General features: G+C 36.6%; 9 non-coding genes across 9 annotated transcripts; all 9 read right to left on the bottom strand.

Moving 5' to 3' along the window:
* Positions 1 to 258: 258 nt before the first annotated feature.
* TRNAV-AAC lies at positions 259 to 332 on the bottom strand. The gene has a single exon. It is a non-coding gene; the product is annotated as a tRNA-Val (tRNA).
* Positions 333 to 2619: 2287 nt separating this feature from the next.
* TRNAV-AAC lies at positions 2620 to 2693 on the bottom strand. Its single transcript has one exon. It is a non-coding gene; the product is annotated as a tRNA-Val (tRNA).
* Positions 2694 to 3846: 1153 nt separating this feature from the next.
* Positions 3847 to 3920, bottom strand: TRNAV-AAC. Its single transcript has one exon. It is a non-coding gene; the product is annotated as a tRNA-Val (tRNA).
* A 405-nt stretch (positions 3921 to 4325) lies between these two features.
* TRNAV-AAC lies at positions 4326 to 4399 on the bottom strand. The gene has a single exon. It is a non-coding gene; the product is annotated as a tRNA-Val (tRNA).
* An 8755-nt stretch (positions 4400 to 13154) lies between these two features.
* Positions 13155 to 13228, bottom strand: TRNAV-AAC. Its single transcript has one exon. It is a non-coding gene; the product is annotated as a tRNA-Val (tRNA).
* A 906-nt stretch (positions 13229 to 14134) lies between these two features.
* Positions 14135 to 14208, bottom strand: TRNAV-AAC. Its single transcript has one exon. It is a non-coding gene; the product is annotated as a tRNA-Val (tRNA).
* Positions 14209 to 15565: 1357 nt separating this feature from the next.
* On the bottom strand, positions 15566 to 15639 carry TRNAV-AAC. The gene has a single exon. It is a non-coding gene; the product is annotated as a tRNA-Val (tRNA).
* Positions 15640 to 16045: 406 nt separating this feature from the next.
* On the bottom strand, positions 16046 to 16119 carry TRNAV-AAC. Its single transcript has one exon. It is a non-coding gene; the product is annotated as a tRNA-Val (tRNA).
* A 398-nt stretch (positions 16120 to 16517) lies between these two features.
* TRNAV-AAC lies at positions 16518 to 16591 on the bottom strand. The gene has a single exon. It is a non-coding gene; the product is annotated as a tRNA-Val (tRNA).
* Between the last annotated feature and the right edge of the window lie 9 nt (positions 16592 to 16600).

The following is a 16600-nucleotide window of genomic DNA, read 5'->3' as shown; positions in this document are numbered from 1 at the left end:
TCCAACTCCAAACATCAAAATGGGTCCAACATGACTCAGGCTTGAGCTACTCTATTTTATTTTTAGCTTGTGAGAATGGGAACGAAATGAGATAGATGAGAACAAAAATTGTTTCAGCTTGTTGAGTAGTATCATATTCAGATAAAAAAAAAAAAAGATGAGATAGAAAAACTTTTTAATAATCTGATTAGATGAATCTTGATTAAAAAATCAATTTTTTAGTGAAATAAATTTTGCAAACGGCAAATTTAACATTATTGGCTTCGCCCGGACTTTAACCGGAGACCTTCAGTGTGTTAGACTGACGTGATAACCAACTACACCACGAAACCATTCGCGTTCACATTTGCAATCAATAATTAAGTTACCAGCAAAGGGCCAAATTAGATGGAGATCACTTTATCAGTGGTGTGATGCTTTTCCCCGTGCGTTTTGTTTAGTGTTAAAGAAATCAATTTTTTTTCTGTCTTTTTCTGTCTCCAACTCCAAACATCAAAATGGGTCCAACATGACTCAGGCCTGAGCTACTCTATTTTATTTTTAGCTTGTGAGAATGGGAACGAAACGAGATAGATGAGAACAAAAATTGGTTCACCTAGTTGAGTAGTATCACATTTAGATAAAAAAAAAGATGAGATAGAAAAACATTCCAATAAGCTGATTAGATAAATCTTGATTAGAAAATCAATTTATTAACATTATTGGCTTTGCCCGGACTTGTACCGGCCACCTTCAGTGTGTTAGACTGACGTGATAACCAACTACACCACGAAACCATTCACCTTCACATTGGCAATCAATAATTACGTTTCCAATAAATGACCATATTAGATGGAGATCACTTTATCAGGGTGTGATGCTTTTCCCCATGCGTTTTGTTTAGTGGTGGAGAAATCATTTTTTTTGTGTGTTTTTATATCTCCAACTCCAAACATCAAAATGGGTCCAACATGACTCAGGCCTGAGCTACTCTATTTTATTTTTAGCTTGTGAGAATGGGAACGAAACGAGATAGATGAGAACAAAAATTGTTTCAGCTAGTTGAGTTGTATCATATTCAGATAAAAAAAAAAAAGATGAGATAGAAAAACTATTTAATAATCTGATTAGATGAATCTTGATTAAAAAATCAAGATTTATTTTTTAGTGAAATAAATTTTGCAAATTGCAAATTTAACATTATTGGCTTCAACCAAACTTGAACCGGAGACCTTCAGTGTGTTAGACTGAAGTGATAACCAACTACACCACGAAACCATTCATGTTCACATTGGCAATCAATAATTACGTTTCCAATAAAGGACCATATTAGATGGAAATCACTTTATCAGTGGTGTGATGCTTTTCCCCATGCGTTTGGTTTAGTGGTGGAGAAATCATTTTTTTTTTCTGTATGTTTTTATATCTCCAACTCCAAACATCAAAATGGGTCCAATATGACATAGGCCTGAGCTTCTGTATTTTATTTTTAGCTTGTGAGAATGGGAACGAAACGAGATAGATGAGAACAAAAAATTGTTTCAGCTAGTTGAGTAGTATCATATTCAGATAAAAAAAAAGATGAGATAGAAAAACTTTCTAATAATCTGATTAGATGAATCTTGATTAAAAAATCAATTTTTTTGTGATATAAATTTTGCAAATTGCAAATTTAACGTTATTGGCTTCGCCAGGACATGAACCGGAGACCTTCAGTGTGTTAGACTGATGTGATAACCAACAACACCACAAAACCATTCGCGATCACATTGGCAATCAATAATTACGTTACCAGCAAAGGACCATATTAGATGGAGATCACTTTATCAGTGGTGTGATGCTTTTCCCCATGCGTTTTGTTTAGTGTTGGAGAAATCATTTTTTTTTCTGTGTGTTTTTATATCTCCAACTCCAAACATCAAATTGGATCCAACATGACTCACGCCTGAGCTACCCTATTTTTTTTTTAGCTTGTGACAATGGGAACGAAACGAGTTAGATGAGAATAAAAATTAATTCAGCAAGTTGAGTAGTATCATATTCAGAACAATAAAAAAGGTTGAGAAAGAAAAACTTTCTAATAATTATACTAGATGAATCCTGATTAAAAAATCAATTTTTTAGTGAAATAAATTTTGCAAACGCCAAATTTAAAATTATTGGCTTAGCCCGGACTTTAACCGGAGACCTTCAGTGTGTTAGACTGACGTGATAACCAACGACACCAAGAAACCATTCGCGATCATATTTGCAATCAATAATTACGTTACCAGCAAAGGACCATATTAGATGGAGATCACTTTATCAGTGGTGTGATGCTTTTCCCCATGCGTTTTGTTTAGTGTTAAAGAGATCAATTTTTTTTTTCTATGTGTTTTTCTGTCTCCAACTCCAAACATCAAAATGGGTCCAACATGACTCAGGCCTGAGCTACTCTATTTTATTTTTAGCTTGTGAAAATGGGAACGAAACGAGATAGATGAGAACAAAAATTGGTTCAGCTAGTTGAGTAGTTTCATATTCAGATAAAAAAAAAATGATGAGATAGAAAAACTTTATAATAATCTGATTAGATTAATCTTGATTAAAAAATCAATTTTTTTGTGAAATAAATTTTGCAAATGGCAAATTTAACATTACTGGCTTCGCCCGGACTTGAATCGGAGACCTTCAGTGTGTTAGACTGACGTGATAACCAACTACACCACGAAACCATTCACGTTCACATTGGCAATCAATAATTACGTTTCCAATAAAGGACCATATTAGATGGAGATCACTTTATCAGTGGTGTGATGCTTTTCCCCATGCGTTTTGTTTAGTGTTGGAGAAATCATTTTTTTTTCTGTGTGTTTTTATATCTCCAACTCCAAACATCAAAATGGGTCCAATATGACATAGGCCTGAGCTTCTGTATTTTATTTTTAGCTTGTGAGAATGGGAACGAAACGAGATAGATGAGAACAAAAAATTGTTTCAGCTAGTTGAGTAGTATCATATTCAGATAAAAAAAAAAGATGAGATAGAAAAACTTTCTAATAATCTGATTAGATGAATCTTGATAAAAAAATCAATTTTTTAGTGATATAAATTTTGCAAATTGCCAATTATTGGCTTCGCCAGGACATGAACCGGAGACCTTCAATGTGTTAGACTGACGTGATAACCAACAACACCACAAAACCATTCGCGTTCACATTGGCAATCAATAATTACGTTACCAGGAAAGGACCATATTAGATGGAAATCACTTTATCAGTGGTGTGATGCTTTTCCCCATGCGTTTTGTTTAGTGTTGGAGAAATCATTTTTTTTCTGTGTGTTTTTATATCTCCAACTCCAAACATCAAATTGGATCCAACATGACTCACGCCTGAGCTAAAATTATTGGCTTCGCCCTGACTTTAACCGGAGACCTTCAGTGTGTTAGACTGTCGTGATAACCAACTATACCACGAAACCATTCGCGTTCACATTTGCAATCAATAATTACGTTACCAGCAAAGGACCATATTAGATGGAGATCACTTTATCAGTGGTGTGATGCTTTTCCCCATGCGTTTTGTTTAGTGTTAAAGAAATCAATTTTTTTGTTCTGTGTCTTTTTCTGTCTCCAACTCCAAACATCAAAATGGGTCCAACATGACTCAGGCCTGAGCAACTCTATTTTATTTTTAGCTTGAGAGAATGGGAACGAAACGAGATAGATGAGAACAAAAATTGGTTCAGCTAGTTGAGTAGTATCATATTCAGATAAAAAAAAATGATGAGATAGAAAAACTTTCTAATAATCTGATTAGATTAATCTTGATTAAATAATCAATTTTTTAGTGAAATAAATTTTGCAAATGGCAAATTTAACATTATTGGCTTCGCCCGGACTTGAATCGGAGACCTTCAGTGTGTTAGACTGACGTGATAACCAACTACACCACGAATCCATTCACGTTCACATTGGCAATCAATAATGACGTTTCCAATAAAGGACCATATTAGATGGAGATCACTTTATCAGTGGTGTGATGCTTTTCCCCATGCTTTTTGTTTAGTGGTGGAGAAATCATTTTTTTTCTGTGTGTTTTTATATCTCCAACTCCAAACATAAAAATGGGACTAACATGACTCAGGCCTGAGCTACTCTATTTTATTTTTAGCTTGTGAGAATGGGAACAAAACGAGATGGATGAGAACAAAAATTGTTTCAGCTAGTTGAGTAGTATCATCTTCAGATAAAAAAAAAAAAAGATGAGATAGAAAAACTTTCTAATAATCTGATTAGATGAATCTTGATTAAAAAATCAATTTTTTAGTGAAACAAATTTTGCAAATTGCACTTTTAACACTATTGGCTTCGCCCGGACTTGAACTGGAGATCTTCAGTGTGTTAGACTGACGTGATAACCAACTACACCACGAAACCATTTGCGTTCACATTGGCAATCAATAATTACGTTACCAGCAAAGGATCATATTAGATGCAGATCACTTTATCAGTGGTGTGATGCTTTTCCCCATGCGTTTTGTTTTGTGGTGGAGAAATCATTTTTTTTTCTGTGTGTTTTTATATCTCTAACTCCAAACATAAAAATGGGTCTAACATGACTCAGACCTGAGCTACTCTATTTTATTTTTAGCTTGTGAGAATGGGAACTGAAATTAATATAGGCGTTTGAGTTCGGTAACGTTGAAACAGACGTTGTGACACAAATATTTATAACGCAGTTTCGGGCAAGCAGCCCTAATCTACGAGGCACTTCTCAAATTGAGAATTTGCCTAAATCCACTAAAAGCTCAATATTTGAAGTACACTTTTGTTTAGGGAACGAGAATTTCACAATATGATTTCCTATCAAGCTATTGAGACCTAAACACTTGTACTACTTTTCAAGGGGATTAGGGAATCTCTCTCAATTACTCTCGTGCTCACGATTAGGTGCTGAAAGCGTGAATGAGAGAGTTGTGAAGCAGTTCCTTTTGTATGCCGAGATTTTGCAGGTTGGATAGGAATAGGATTACTATTCCTATTTAGATTAGGAATATATGTCCTAATCCTTGATTGTCTTAGTATTCCCTTTTTGACTAGAATTTGACAAAATGTTCTCAAGTCAACATTCTCCCCCTTTGTCAAATTTTAGCAAAAACTTTGGTTCATCTTGAATCTTCTCATGGCTTGTCCTGTGTGATTTGTCTCCCCCTTAATTTGTGAATCTCCTTCTTATCCTGATGTATCTTGTTTCTTCAGAGATTGTTAAGGGGAATTGTCTCCCCCTTAATTTGTGGGACATTGGATACAGTTAAGCTCTTGTTTTTTTTTTATTTTATTTATTTATTTATTTATTTATTTTTTTTTTGTATATGCAAGAGTTGGGCTAGTATTGCTGATATTAGGATGCATCCTGGGTCCCAAAGGTAAATGATATGCATATGCAAAAATAAGATAATATATACCAGATAAAGGTATTTTACATCCTTTCCGGTTACCATGCTGAGGATAAATTTAAATGACACAGGAATCATTGGGGTGTAAATGAGCTAAGCTCTCAAAGATCTGCTTGGCTTTCTTGTCTGATCTGCTTGTAACAAAAGCTTAGAGTAACTATGCCAGAAGTTGTGCCAACAAAAAAGGAATTGTTGCCGTGCAACCCAACAGAGATTCACAACAAGAGTTCTGCCTTCTCTGCAACCCAAAAAAAAAAAACTCACAACAGAGAGTTCTCTGCCTGCCTTTCTCCCCCTTTTTTGCTAAAATGGTCAATGTCTATTTTCTGAATTTGATGTTGAAACAGGGGTTTCAACACCCTTTTCTTGAGTGTGCTCATCCTTTTCTTGAGGGAGCTCCTGGCTTTCTTCTTCTGATTCTTGATCTTCTTCATGATCTTCTTCATTGGCTGCTTTTAGGATTTCTAACCATTCTGATATCTCTCCTCTTTCTTCCTTGATGTCCATGTGTTTCCTTAAGATTTGTTTTTCTGAGGTCTCCAATTCTGTTAGTCTTCCCTCAAAATAGCTGATTAGTGTCTTGGAGTCTAGAGGATTGTTCTTTGGGGCTGAGGATCTTAGGTCATTTTGATGGCTTCCCTTCCTTAATTTTACTGTGGTGTTGAGGTTCTTGACAATGTTTTTGGGCCATGTGTCTTGAGATTATGTTTTGTCAGGATGCCAAAGATGAGGTTTGGAAAGATTAAGGAAGTGTTGGATTTTGTGTCTTTAGCTAGGTTTGTGATTTGTGAGTAGATAATGACTCCCATGTTGAGTTTAACTCCTTTCCGTATCTTGTATAGCAGCTCTGCTAAAGTCCATTTCACAGTGGATTCGTGGAGTGATGGCATCCAGTTTGCTAGAGCTATTTTCTGGAGGGTGGCATATTTGCTTGTTAGGGAAGCTGCTTTGATCTTGTTCTTTTCAAAAATGACATTTCCAGCTGTGAGCTCTTGGGCAACTTGCTCACTGTTTATTTCCATGTTTTGTTCTGCTTCTGGTGTTCCTAGATATCTGTTGATGATGTCTGGAGTGAAGTTATAGAAACTGCCTCTTACATATACCTTCCCATACAAAGGACTACTAGGTGTAGAGATGGTTTTTGTCATATTGCAGTAGAACTCTTGTATAACCTGTTCATCATAGGGTTCTATATTGGTCACTGTTCCCAGGAGTTGATTTGTGATTAATATTTCTTGAATCTGTTCTGGATTGTCTAGTTTATCTATGGGAAGCAGTTTTTGGCTGATAATTTTTCTTTCTACTATTCTTTTCCATAAACTTACTGCTTCTTTTCTCAGAAAAGTTGTACTATGGGGTTTTGGTAGGTATGACATGTCAGCATTAGTACCTACTTTCTGTTTCCCCTTTTCCTTAGTACCTACTTTCTGTTTCCCCTTTTCCTTGCTGGACAGTTTATCCCTTTTGGTGGTTGGTTTCTTCTTTTGTTTTTCTTTTTCCTTGGTAGGTAGCTAGGACTTCTTTTGGGCTTGGGTCCTTACTCTTTCATCACCATCATTATCTTCATTGGGTGTCCAGTCATGTTCATCCTCTGTTTGTGTCATTTTTGATTTCTTGGTTTTTGAGGGTTTAGGTGGGATATTTGGCTGTCGTTGGGGGGGTCCTGCCCGTATTGGGAAATCATTCGGCCTTTTGGCTCTGGGATCGGCCCCTTCATACGGGTCAGTCATCTTCCTCTTTCTAGGGTTTCGGTTGACCCGAGGAATTGGATTTGGAGTTTCATCGATTTGGGTTTGTTCTCCATTTGTAAGACTTGGGGGACGGTTCACCTCATGATTTTGAGACTCCTCTTGTCCCTCATTTTCAGTTCCCCTTGGATTTTCTTCATCTACAGAGCTAACATAGGAACCTAGATCAGGTTCCCAGCCATGATTTATGGCAAACCGGAGTTGTACCACTAAATCGTTCGGATCAACAATTCTATTGTCCCCGAAATCAGCCGCGATGGGCATGGGCATGGGGATTTCTTCATGATCTGCTAGAGGGAGATTCGGGTTACCTGGTGGGAGGCTCTGTTCTTGGGGTTCGCCGAACGGTACTCTGGCTATCGGAACAGGATTTGTCGCAATGTTGGGACTTTCTTCTTCGACACATACCAGGTTCGAGGACTCTCCGGTGCCGGTGTAGTTTGTGGTGCCCTTGGTCGTTCTCTTTCGTGGTAACTTTCCCATCCTTTGGTTTCGTGTTCTCACCATGGTTCCTGTTGTGTGAAGGTTTGGGGTGAGTGGGAAGGTCACTGATGGATGTTGAGTGGAGTCGGGTAAGGATGACGATTCTGGGTTTCTGAAACAGGGCTTTTGTTTGGGATGGGTATCCGGGTTTGGGTCTTTTATGATGGGTCGGTGTGATATATCAGATATGGACATGGGCCGGTTTTGGGTTGATGGACTTGTTTTGTGGATTGGGCCCATGTGTTTCTCTTTTAATTGATGAGTGTTATAGGATACACAGGCCCATTTCAGCCCTTAGTTTTGTGTATCTATTTCCATCTAGAGCTTTGGTCAAAATATCTGCTAGTTGTCTTTCTGTACTTATGTGAGTAAGACTGATGATTTCATCTTCAACTAATTCTCTTATGAAATGATGTCTGATGTCTATGTGTTTTGTCCTTGAGTGTTGAACTGGATTTTTTGAATTGTCTATTGCGCTCTTATTGTCACAGTGAATTGTCATAGTTGACTGTTGCATTCCATAGTCTTCTAGCATCTGTTTCATCCAAAGTAGTTGTGTGCAACAGCTTCTTGCTGCAATATATTCGGCCTCTGCTGTTGACAGTGAAATTGAGCTTTGTTTCTTGCTGATCCATGATACTAGATTAGTACCTAGGAAAAAACATCCTCCTGACGTACTTTTTCTGTCATCTATGTTACCTGCCCAGTCAGCATCACAATAAGCTGAGAGATGATGATTGGTGTCAAATGAGTACCATATTCCTAGATCAGATGTCCCTTTCACGTATTTAATGATTCTTTTGACCGCTTTTAAATGTTGCTCGGTTGGATCTGCTTGGTATCTTGCACAAATTCCTACTGCAAAGCTTAGATCTGGTCTGCTGGCAGTTAGGTACAGTAACCCTCCTATCATGCTTCGATATAGGGTTTGTTCAAATGGTTTTCCCTCTGCATCCCTTGATATTCTCTCTGTTGTTGGAACAGGTGTTCTGACAACCTTGCTTTCTTCTAGACCAAATCTTTTGACTAAATTTTTGGCATACTTGCTTTGAGAGATAAAGATTCCATTGTCCAGTTGTCTGATTTGTAGACCAAGAAAGTAGGTTAGTTCCCCAACCATGCTCATCTCGAATTCCCCTTCCATGTTGATGATGAATTGGTCTTTGTGGACCTTGAGTGTTGAGCCAAATACTATGTCATCAACATAGATTTGGGCAATGACTATGTCTTGACCGAGTTGTTTGACGAATAGGGTTTTGTCCACGCTGCCTCTTGTGTAACCCTTTTTGATTAGGAAATCAGTGAGGCGTTCGTACCAAGCCCGTGGTGCTTGTTTTAGTCCGTATAGTGCTTTGTTAAGTTTAAACACACTTTGTGGAAAATGGGGGTCTTCAAATCCTTTTGGTTGAGCAACATAGACCTCTTCTTTTAGATATCCATTCAGGAATGCAGTTTTCACATCCATTTGGTAGAGTTTTATCTTGAGTATGCAAGCTACTGCTATGAGTAGCCGAATTGATTCAATTCTGGCTACTGGGGCAAATGTTTCCTCGAAGTCTGTTCCTTCTACTTGAGTGTATCCTTGAGCTACTAGTCGGGCTTTGTTACGTATGATGTTTCCTTGTTCATCCATTTTATTTTTGTAAATCCATTTTGTCCCTATGATATTGGCATGTTCCGGTTTAGGGACTAACTCCCAGACATTGTGTCTTTCGAATTGTTGTAATTCTTCTTGCATGGCTTCTACCCAAAATTCATCTTTTAAGGCTTCCGTGATGTTTTTGGGTTCAATTTTTGAGGTGTAGCAGTAGTCATAGTCTCCTTCTTCCATTTTTTGATAGTCTCGTTTCTTTCCTCTAGTCCTGATTCCTTCATTTAGTCCTCCTATAATGTTCTCTATTGGATGATTTTTCTGTACCCTGGTTTCATCAGTGGTGTGGATTTCTTCTTCAAGGTCTACAGTTTCTTCTTTTTCTAATATTTCTGGTTCTGATTTCTGGTTGTGTGATGCTGGAACTGCTGTTTCAACACCAGTTATCTCTTCATCATTTTTGGAGAAATCTTCTGTTGTGTCATTGACCATAACATTGATAGACTCCATGACAATATTTGTCCTAAGGTTATATACTCGGTATGCCCGGCTGTTTGAGGAATATCCTAGGAAGATTCCTTCATCTCCTTTGATATCAAACTTTCCCAATGGTTCTCTATCTTTTAAAATATAGCATTTGCTTCCAAACACATGTGTGTTTTTTAAATTTGGTGTTCTTCCTTTCCAGATTTGATATGGTGTCATGTTGATTTCTTTTCGAATGAATACCCGGTTTATCAAATAGCATGCTGTGTTAACTGCTTCTGCCCAGAATTTTGATGGAAGTCTTTTGTGATTTAAGAGGACTCTTGCCATTTCTTGGATGGTTCGATTCTTTCGTTCAACTACCCCATTCTGTTGGGGTGATGAATTCCATTTTCTGTGCAGTATTCTTTGAATTTTGTATTCTCGAACTCTCTTCCATGATCGCTTCTTAGGCGAATAATTTTTCCTATTCTTCCCTCTTTTTCATTCTGAATTTTGATAATGAGGGTTTTGAATGTTGTAAATGCTTCAGATTTTTCTCTAAGAAAGTTTACCCATGTGAATCTTGAGTAGTCATCAACTGTTACATAAACATATCTTTTTCCCCCTATGCTTTCTGTCTGAGTTGGCCCAAACAAGTCCATGTGTAGTAGTTCTAGAATTCTAGAAGTGTATATTCCTGAGGTCTTCCTATGGACTGTTCGGGTTATTTTGTTTTCAAGGCATGCATCACATTTTTTGTTATCATCTATGTCAAGTGTTGGAACTCCTCGATAGGCTCCCTTCTTTAAACCCTTTTTCATGTCCTGAAAGTTTATATGACCCATCCGTTGGTGCCATAGTTGTGTTTGATTGACGGTTGTCTGTAGGCAAGATAGATCACCGTCCCATGTGTAGCATTTATTTGTGGATTTTCTTCCGATCATAACACATTCATGATTATGATTGAGAACATTGCAACTATCTTTTGTGAATTCCACTTTAAGTTCATCTTCACATAGTTGACTTATACTAATCAGGTTTGCTTTTAACCCTTGTACTAGGAAGACTTTTGGCAGTTTTGGCAGTCCATGTACATTCAGGATTCCATTTGCAACAATTTTTCCTTTTCCTCCATCTCCAAAGGTAACATATCCTTCATCTTTATAGTGTATGTTTTCTAAATTTTCTGGATTTCCAGTCATATGCCTGGAACATCCACTGTCAAAATACCATATATCTTGCTCTTTGTTTGTTTTGGAAGTGTATGCAACATTTTGGTCTTTTCTTACCCAGATTTTCTTGCTATTATTTCTGTTGTGTGGTGGCCATACCCCGTTGTTTTGTCTGTAGTAATAGTCGTTTTGTCTTTTGTAGCAATGTGCTTTGATGTGTCCTAGTTTGTGACAATAGTAGCACCTTATTCTTCTTCGATGTCGGAAGTGCTGTTGCGACACCTCCTGTATTTCAGGTTGATTATTCTCACTGGTGTCCGTGTTTGGAGTCCCGGGTCTTTTGGTAAGCTCCTTAATTTCTTGTAGCAGTTTTGTTTCTCTGTTTTTGAGGTCTAGGAGTTCGTTCTGGGCTTCTTTGTACTGTTTCTCTATTCGCTCTTTTTCATTCTTTAAATAGTGATTATCTTCCATGAGTTCCAAGTTTTTCTTGATGATTTGTTCCCATTTGGCATTTAGTTGAGTGTATGCCTCTAGTAACTCTTGCATGTCATCACTATTGTTTTCTTCATGACTAGCAGTGAATGCTACGAAGTTCGTGTTGTTATCATTTTCTTCACTATCTGAGTCATCGCTCAGAGTTGTTATATATGTTTTATTTTTCCTTTTCAAGTATGTAGCACATTCTGATTGAATGTGTCCAAAGCCTTTGCATTCATAGCATTGTATTCCTTCAGTAATTGCACTATCTCTTCTCTTTGGATTGGATGGTTTCTGATTTGTAGAATTTACCGGGTTGTTTGAGAAGTTTTTATTTCTGGACTTGTTAAACTTCTTGAGAACTCGGTTAAAATTCTTTGTTAGTAGTGCAATTGACTGTTCCATGGTTTCTGAATCAGTTTCTGAGTTCTCTTCTTGTCTGGACTGTAATGCTATTCCTTTACCATTGTTTTTCTGACCTTGTAGCATTTCCAGTTCATAGGTTTGAAGATTTCCGATTAGGTCACTTAGTCTGTATGTATTCAGATCTTTATGCTCTTGAATAGCGGTGACTTTCATTTGGAATCTTCCGGGTAGTGAGCGTAGAACCTTTTTGACGATCCTATGTTCGGGTATAGGTTCGCCTAAGTTGAATGCATCTCCGGATATACTTAAGACTCTGGCACTGAATTGGGTGATGCTTTCTTCCTCCCCCATTTTCAGGTTTTCAAATTCGGTTTGTATCATCTGAAGCTTTGATTGTCTTACAGTTGTGTTTCCCTCATGATGATCGCACAATATACCCCACGCAATTTTGGCTATGCGTGTTGATGCAATTAGTTTAAAAGTGTCTTCGCTTACTGCCCCATATATTGCATTCATAGCCTTTGAGTTGAAGTCATATTCAGTTTTCTCTTCTTCGCTCCAATCAGTTCTAGGTTTTGCATTTCCTTTATCATCAACCGGAGTTTTCCATTCGTTTTCTATTGCATTCCAGACGCCTTCTCCTTGTGCTAGAATGTATATCTGCATTCGAGCCTTCCAGTAGGAGAAGTTTGTGCCAAGTAAAGCCGGGGGTCTGTTGTTTGAAAGACCTTCTCTTGGGCACTCCATTTGGATCCTGCTGGTAACTTGAGCAGACCCGCTCTGATACCAATTGAAATTAATATAGGCGTTTGAGTTCGGTAACGTTGAAACAGACGTTGTGACACAAATATTTATAACGCAGTTTCGGGCAAGCAGCCCTAATCTGCGAGGCACTTCTCAAATTGAGAATTTGCCTAAATCCACTAAAAGCTCAATATTTAAAGTACACTTTTGTTTAGGGAACGAGAATTACAAAATATGATTTCCTATCAAGCTATTGAGACCTAAACACTTGTACTACTTTTCAAGGGGATTTGGGAATCTCTCTCAATTACTCTCGTGCTCACGATTAGGTGCTGAAAGCGTGAATGAGAGAGTTGTGAAGAAGTTCCTTTTGTAGGCCGAGATTTTGCAGGTTGGATAGGAATAGGATTACTATTCCTATTTAGATTAGGAATATATGTCCTAATCCCTGATTGTCTTAAAATTCCCTTTTTTACTAGAATTTGAAAAAATGTTCTCAAGTCAACAGGAACGAAACGAGATAGATGAGAACAAAAATTGTTTCAGCTAGTTGAGTAGTATCATCTTCAGATAAAAAAAAAAAAAGATGAGATAGAAAAACTTTCTAATAATCTGATTAGATGAATCTTGATTAAAAAATCAATTTTTTAGTGAAATAAATTTTGCAAATTGCACTTTTAACATTATTGGCTTCGCCCGGACTTGAACTGGAGATCTTCAGTGTGTTAGACTGACGTGATAACCAACTACACCACGAAACCATTCGCGTTCACATTGGCAATCAATAATTACGTTACCAGCAAAGGACCATCTTAGAGGCAGATCACTTTATCAGTGGTGTGATGCTTTTCCCCATGCGTTTTGTTTAGTGTTGGATAAATCATTTTTTTTTTCGTGTGTTTTTATACATCCAACTCCAAACATCAAATTGGATCCAACATGACTCACGCCTGAGCTACCCTTTTTTTTTAGCTTGTGAGAATGGGAACGAAACGAGTTAGATGAGAATAAAAATTAATTCAGCAAGTTGAGTAGTATCATATTCAGAACAAAAAAAAAAGGTTGAGAAAGAAAAACTTTCTAATAATTATACTAGATGAATCCTGATTAAAAAATCAATTTTTTAGTGAAATAAATTTTGCAAACGCCAAATTTAAAATTATTGGCTTCGCCCGGACTTTAACCGGAGACCTTCAGTGTGTTAGACTGACGTGATAACCAACTACACCAAGTAACCATTCGTGTTCATTTTTGCAATCAATAATTACGTTAGCCGCAAAGGTCCATATTAGATGGAGATCACTTTATCAGTGGTGTGATGCTTTTCCCCATGCGTTTTGTTTTTTTTTTTTTTTTTTTTGTTTTTTTTTTTTTTGTTTTTGAAATTCCCCATGCGTTTTGTTTAGTTTTAAAGAAATCAATTTTTTTTTTCTATGTGTTTTTCTGTCTCCAACTCCAAACATCAAAATGGGTCCAGCATGTGAGAATGGGAACGAAACGAGATAGATGATAACAAAAATTGGTTCAGCTTGTTGAGTAGTTTCATATCCAGACAAAAAAAAAATGATGAGATAGAAAAACTTTATAATAATCTGATTAGATTAATCGTGATTAAAAAATCATTTTTTTAGTGAAATAAATTTTGCAAATGGCAAATTTAACATTACTGGCTTCGCCCGGACATGAATCGGAGACCTTCAGTGTGTTAGACTGACGTGATAACCAACTACACCACGAAACCATTCACGTTCACATTGGCAATCAATAATTACGTTTCCAATAAAGGACCATATTAGATGGAGATCACTTTATCAGTGGTGTGATGCTTTTCCCCATGCGTTTTGTTTAGTGGTGGAGAAATCATTTTTTTTTCTGTGTGTTTTTATATCTCCAACTCCAAACATCAAAATGGGTCCAATATGACATAGGCCTGAGCTTCTGTATTTTATTTTTAGCTTGTGAGAATGGGAACGAAACGAGATAGATGAGAACAAAAAATTGTTTCAGCTAGTTGAGTAGTATCATATTCAGATAAAAAAAAAAAGATGAGATAGAAAAACTTTTTAATAATCGGATTAGATGAATCTTGATTAAAAAATCAATTTTTTAGTGATATAAATTTTGCAAATTGCAAATCATTGGCGTCGCCAGGACTTGAACTGGAGACCTTTAGTGTGTTAGACTGACATGATAACCAACAACACCACAAAACCATTCGCGTTCACATTGGCAATCAATAATTACGTTACCAGCAAAGGACCATATTAGATGGAAATCACTTTATCAATGGTGTGATGCTTTTCCCCATGCGTTTTGTTTAGTGTTGGAGAAATCATTTTTTTTTCTGTGTGTTTTTATATCTCCAACTCCAAACATCAAACTGGATCCAACATGACTCACGCCTGAGCTACCCTATTTTTTTTTAGCTTGTGAGAATGGGAACGAAACGACTTAGATGAGAATAAAAATTAATTCAGCAAGTTGAGTAGTATCATATTCAGAACAAAAAAAATATGTTGAGAAAGAAAAACTTTCAAATAATTATACTAGATGAATCCTGATTAAAAAATCAATTTTTTAGTGAAATAAATTTTGCAAACGCCAAATTTAAAATTATTGGCTTCGCCCTGACTTTAACCGGAAACCTTCAGTGTGTTAGACTGTCGTGATAACCAACTATACCACGAAACCATTCGCGTTCACATTTGCAATCAATAATTACGTTACCAGCAAAGGACCATATTAGATGGAGATCACTTTATCAGTGGTGTGATGCTTTTCCCCATGCGTTTTGTTTAGTGTTAAAGAAATCAATTTTTTTTTTCTCTGTGTATTTTTCTGTCTCCAACTCCAAACATCAAAATGGGTCCAACATGACTCAGGCCTGAGCTACTCTATTTTATTTTTAGCTTGTGAGAATGGGAACGAAACGAGATAGATGAGAACAAAAATTGGTTCAGCTAGTTTAGTAGTATCATATTCAAATAAAAAAAAATGATGAGATAGAAAAACTTTCTAATAATCTGATTAGATTAATCTTGATTAAAAAATCAATTTTTTAGTGAAATAAATTTTGCAAATGGCAAATTTAACATTATTGGCTTCGCCCGGACTTGAATCGGAGACCTTCAGTGTGTTAAACTGACGTGATAACCAACTACACCACGAAAACATTCACGTTCACATTGGCAATCAATAATTACGTTTCCAATAAAGGACCATATTAGATGGAGATCACTTTATCAGTGGTGTGATGCTTTTCCCCATGCGTTTTGTTTAGTGGTGGAGAAATCATTTTTTTTTCTGTGTGTTTTTATATCTCCAACTCCAAACATAAAAATGGGTCAAACATGACTCAGGCCTGAGCTAATCTATTTTATTTTTAGCTTGTGAGAATGGGAACGAAACGAGATAGATGAGAACAAAAATTGTTTCAGCTAGTTGTGTAGTATCATCTTCAGATAAAAAAAAAAAAAGATGAGATTGAAAAACTTTCTAATAATCTGATTAGATGAATCTTGATTAAAAATTCAATTTTTTAGTGAAATAAATTTTGCAAATTGCACTTTTAACATTATTGGCTTCGCCCGGACTTGAACTGGAGATCTTCAGTGTGTTAGACTGACGTGATAACCAACTACACCACGAAACCATTCGCGTTCACATTGGCAATCAATAATTACGTTACCAGCAAAGGACCATATTAGATGCAGATCACTTTATCAGTGGTGTGATGCTTTTTCCCATGCGTTTTGTTTAGTGGTGGAGAAATCATTTTTTTTTTCTGTGTGTTTTCATATCTTCAACTCCAAACATAAAAATGGGTCTAACATGACTCAGGCCTGAGCTACTCGATTTTATTTTTAGCTTGTGTGAATGGGAACGAAACGAGATAGATGAGAACAAAAATTGTTTCTGCTAGTTGAGTAGTATCATCTTCAGATAAAAAAAAAAGATGAGATAGAAAAACTTTCTAATAATCTGATTAGATGAAGCTTGAAATCAATTTTTTAGTGAAATAAATTTTGCAAATTGCACTTTTAACATTATTGGCTTCGCCCGGACTTGAACAGGAGATCTTCAGTGTGTTAGACTGACGTGATAACCAACTACACCACGAAACCATTCGCGTT

This window comes from Ipomoea nil, unplaced genomic scaffold, assembly GCF_001879475.1.
Source record: "Ipomoea nil cultivar Tokyo-kokei standard unplaced genomic scaffold, Asagao_1.1 scaffold1570, whole genome shotgun sequence".
NCBI lineage: Eukaryota > Viridiplantae > Streptophyta > Magnoliopsida > Solanales > Convolvulaceae > Ipomoea > Ipomoea nil.
Note: the sequence above shows the minus strand (reverse complement) of the source record. Positions and strands in the feature narration are given on the sequence as shown.